Source organism: Poecilia reticulata, linkage group LG3 (genome assembly GCF_000633615.1).
Source record: "Poecilia reticulata strain Guanapo linkage group LG3, Guppy_female_1.0+MT, whole genome shotgun sequence".
NCBI lineage: Eukaryota > Metazoa > Chordata > Actinopteri > Cyprinodontiformes > Poeciliidae > Poecilia > Poecilia reticulata.
In genome coordinates this window covers 32,193,481-32,198,480 of record NC_024333.1, presented here as the reverse complement: position 1 = coordinate 32,198,480, position 5,000 = coordinate 32,193,481, and the positions used below count along the sequence as shown (strand labels likewise).

At 41.0% G+C, this 5,000-nt stretch overlaps 1 long non-coding RNA gene across 1 annotated transcript in view; it reads right to left on the bottom strand.

The window, feature by feature from the left end:
- LOC103462991 (uncharacterized) overlaps positions 1–4,633 on the bottom strand; it is a 67,710-nt gene extending 63,077 nt beyond the window's left edge. The window contains exon 1 of the long non-coding RNA XR_533432.2: positions 4,036–4,633. This is a non-coding gene — a long non-coding RNA (uncharacterized LOC103462991). The remainder of the gene's footprint in view (positions 1–4,035) is intronic.
- Between the last annotated feature and the right edge of the window lie 367 nt (positions 4,634–5,000).

The window sequence follows — 5,000 nt, the reverse complement described above, 5'->3', positions numbered from 1 at the left end:
GTTGCCTAGCAACCCCAGCTTAGCTCAACCCGTTGCCTAGCAACCCCAGCTTAGCTCAACCCGTTGCCTAGCAACCCCCAGCTTAGCTCAACCCGTTACCTAGCAACCCCAGCTTAGCTCAACCAGTTGCCTAGCAACCCCAGCTTAGCTCAACCAGTTGCCTAGCAACCCCAGCTTAGCTCAACCAGTTGCCTAGCAACCCCAGCTTAGCTCAACCCGTTGCCTAGCAACCCCAGCTTAGCTCAACCCGTTACCTAGCAACCAAAGTCAAGCCCTTAGCTCAGCGACATAAAACTGCAGATGTATGAACTTTTGAAAAAACTGAACTTGTGTAAAAAAAAAGAAGAAGAAACGGAGACATTTTGCTTTTGGGCGGAGTTGGATCAGAGTTGGATTTTGTGTTCCCCCAAACGAACCGGACTTTCCAAACAAACGGACTGGAGTTGGATTAACGCGGAGATTTGACACGATGTTCGAGGATTAAACAGGGTCAAAGGTCAACCCAAAGTCTCCTTACTCTGTACAGAGATAATTATCGCAGTTTTTTTTTTTTTTTCCTTCATTTAACTGAAGAAAACGTTTTGGCATTTTAGCAAAATGCCCAGTTTTGAGAAATCAGTTCATTCTTCAGAAGAAATAACATTTTTTTTTTTTATTCTATTTTACTTTAAAAATATGAAAAGCATTTTCTTTGTGGCCCTTTATTTTGCCCTCTGTGTTGTTAAAAACTGATCAAACGTCTTAGAGAAACTTTCCCTCCGAAGCAGATTTCGTTCTTCCGTTCCTTTTAAAGCCCGTCTCAGCAGCTGGCAGGGTTACCACGGTAACCACCGAGTCACGCTCCGCGTCCGTCTGTTAGGAAACTTTCCAGAACTCCCTCGCTGACCCGGAGGAACTTGGACCGGGGCTGACTTTGTCCCAACATGCTGTTCCCTGATTATGCAGTCAGATTTTGTGGAGAGCCGGGAGCAACTTTGCTGCCGAGTCATTTTCCCCCCAGCTGCTTCTGTCGGCCCCTCAAGGTTCGCCCTGTCCTCAGCTGTCTACCTGAACTTCACCTGAACTTCACAGCAAACCCACACAGCCAAAGAAACTCTGCAGAACCGAGCCGCAGGACAAGATACGCCATGTTGGAGCAAAGATTTATGACCGGGGAAAAGTCCGATTCGCACAAAATCTGTAAGAGATGATTAAAAGTTTGGTGCAAAAATATTGCTTACAGCGATGATTGTGTGTAAAAATGATATTGCTGTGCAGGTTGGTGCAGGGATAAACAGTTCAGAATATATGGAAAGCTAGGTGTGCCACAAATCGGCACTGTTTAGAACAGTGGTGCCCAAAGTGGGTCCTGGAGGGCCGGCATGTTCTAGTTCTCTCCCTGGTTTAATGCACCCGGATCAAATGAGGCTCATTAGGCAGAACTTTGACCTGCTGAGAAGGTTTTTACTGCCACCAGGGAGAGAATAAAGCATGCAGGATGCCGGCCCTCCAGGACCGACTTTGGGCAAGAAATTAACGCAAAAAACACCAAAATCGCCAAAAACACATCAAAATGCTGCTTTTTATGACGGACGAAATTTCAGCATTTATTCTGGCGACTGAAAATTGCTTTTTATGTGCGACGATGTTTAAAGAAAAAACGCCGTAATTTTCATGGTTCAGAAGGTATTCCTGCCTTGGGATGAAAAGCTGCGTTTTTACAGGATTTTTTTTGTATTTTAAGCCACAAAGCGCCATTTTTTTTGCATGACTTTCTAACCAGGCGCTTCATAAAAGTGGCAATTTGTGGCACACATGGCTTTCCGTATAAACAAAAAATCTGAATTTAATCTCCGATTTCTGGCTTATTTCCAAAACTCTGACTTTAATCTCAGAATCCTACAATAAAAGTTGGAATTCTATTTTTTTTATTTTTGTGGTCCTAATGTCCTTCCGTACCTCCCCTTTACTCCATAGTTTAAAACTGTTACAAACATTACAGAATAAGCAGAAAATAACAAAACCACAGAGAATGTGATGGCTGTCTGCGGGTCATGAACAGATCCATAATCTGCTCCATCAGAACCCAGCAGAACCAGCATGAGGTTCTGGTGCCACTCAGTATCATGACTTTTATAGATTTTATGAAACATTTCTGGTTTTATCCTGCCTCTCCTCCATCACTGGATGGACCTCAGGATGACTTCCAGCCTCCTCTGGTGTTTTATGCGTTTCTGCAGCTCAGCTACAACCGAACCATTGAGCCGGTTCTGGTTCTGCTGACAGAGACCCGAGGCGGCCCGGGTCCGGGTCCGCGGCAGGGAAAAGCTCGATAATGTCTGCAGACATTCCCGGTAAAGGGTGGATTTACTGAGCAGATCTTCCTGCACCGTAAGGTAACGGCTCATGGTGCTGCGGGCCGCCGCTCTGAGCGAAACGTGGTTCAGACCCGCTGCAGGACCTGAAACCGGACCCGGAAGCAGTTTATGGAGGAATTCAACACAAATATGATTGGCTCCTCTGAACATCCTGACGTTTCAACAGATCATCATTTTCTGTTTTTACAGGGTCTGACATGTTCTCTCTCAAAAATAAAATATTCAGACTTTTTTGCTTCTTTACTCTGTAAATATAATTATTTTCTGAAATGTATCATAATAAACTCTGCAACATGTCGACTCCCTTATTAAAGTACATGTTCATGTGCAGCAGCTCGTTGTCCACACACCTCAGACCAGGTGCGTTCATCTCATTAAACCTTTATTTGCATAACAATGGAGAAAAGCCTTTAAGTTAAATCCAGATTTTATTACAGCGGCAACAAATTTCTAACTGGAAAATGAGAAAAATCCACTTTTGATTTAAAGTCTAATTAGACGGGATAACAGTTTGAACAACAACATGGCAAAAATTGAGCTTTTCTGTAATTTCGAGCTCAACTTCTCACCAGATTTTTGAGAAACTTTTGATCTCTTGAGTTTTTCCCTCTCAGACGTGAACCGGCCTGCAGAACGCTTCACCTTTAACCTCAGTGAAAGCCGCTGTGCTGCAGGCCTTCAGCACGTAATGCATGATGTGAAACTGGGATGAAAATGTTTCATTTCAGCCATTTTCACAAACGGGAATCTGAAAAGTGTGGCGTGCATTTTTATTCAGCCTCCTTGAGTCGGAACTGATTTCACCTGCAGCCTTGAACATCTACAGACTGAAACTTTCAACTCTTGCCTCAATTTCTTGTTTTTTTTTTTTTTTTAGGTCTGGATTTGACTAGGCCATTCCAACACTCCATTATGTTTTGGCTTAAGCCGTTCCAGTCGTCTGTGGATGAACACCAGCAGGTTTATTTCTCTCTCCGTCTGCTTCCTGTTTTCCTCGCGGCGCGGTGAGAACGGATTTGCTCTCAGACGGTTTTGTCCATTTTCAGATTTTCGCTGCCACTCCCCAAACCTTCACAGGAGCAGGTCGAGATATCAGCGGCGGGGGGTCAAACTCATCATGGAGCTAATTTTCTTCCGAAATTACAAAACTGGAAAAGTGTTGAAGAGCAGCAGAGATCCTAGACAGCAGCTTTCCACACACTCCCAGGCAGGAAGCTTAAAGTCAGATAAAACCTGCTGGTAATCGTTTTATTTACTCCAAATCATATTTAAAATGAACTGGAATGAAAATGAAAGTCCAATAAATGGAGCTACTGTAAAGCAAAAAGTCTTCTGCTTCCATCTGACTGTTGGCTAACGTAAAAACTAATAAAATAACAGATAACTCATAAATAAATATAGCAATAAATGTAAAATAAAGGAAGTATTGCTATAAAAGTTAAAGATAGACAGACAAAGATGTCTGGGTGTAAACATGCAGCAAACGCATGAATGATGCGAATACAAAAACAAAACAGAAAAAACACTGCTAGCAAAAAATGCTACAACAGCAGAAAACAGAACATAAAAACAATAAAACAAATTTAAACGAAATGTTACAACAGGAAATAGGAGAAAGGAGGAAAAATGCAATAAATCATTTTGTACTTTGAGTAAGTACAAAACAATTTAAACTTACGCCTCAAAACGGCAGTCCTCCAAGCCACCAGGGGGAGTCGACCAACAAATCAGTGGTGTGAAAACATTGGCCTGGGACCAGAGTCTTGGTAAAAATGGGACGCCATTTTATCCCGAAGCAAGATGGAGGAACATAAGAAAAGAAGGTTGGTTATATTCATCTGTTTCAAACATTTAGTGTTTTACAGTGTTATTAGTTTGGATTATTCCAACTGAAACACACAGACACACAATAACAATAATTTAATCAACACTCCAACTGTAATCAACGAAATTCAAAATAGTCCTAAATATATTTATCCATTAGTGTGACTGCAGCTCTTCGCCTTTTCTACATCCTTATGTTCATCACTAAACATCCGTTTCTATCCTCAATAGATTTACAGTAACAAATATTATCTGAAAAAGAAATTAAATCCAAACAAGAGAAGGTGAAATGTAAGTCACATTTACTGAACATTAGGCTGTTTTCATAGAGAATATTACCTACTCCAGACTCCCCCTAGTGGTCTGGAGGACTTCCGTTTTGTGTCGCTAGTTTGCAGCTTTTCATATTTCAAGTTGGTTTTCCCATCAGCAGCATGTTTTTAGTGGTTGGAGCATTTTTCATTTGCACTTGTTTTAATCATTTGCAGCGTTTTTCTGTTGGATTTGTTTTGTGTTTTCATCGTCCGCCTGTTTTCTGCATGTTTGCATCCGTTAGCCAAAGTTTTTTTTTTTTGACACCCAGATCTCTTTATGTCTGCTTTTCTTTTCATTTTCACTCTATTGTTTCCTTTATTTTCAAGTTAGCTGCGTTTTTTATTCTATTTATTTACGTAATAATCTTCTATATTGTGTTTCCTACTAGCTGTCAGACACTGTAGAAAACTATTTTTAAAAAATTACATTAATTTGTCTGACATCTTCTCTGAAGCTAAACTGATTTGAGATATTTATATTTAATATGAATCCCTGTTATAATTT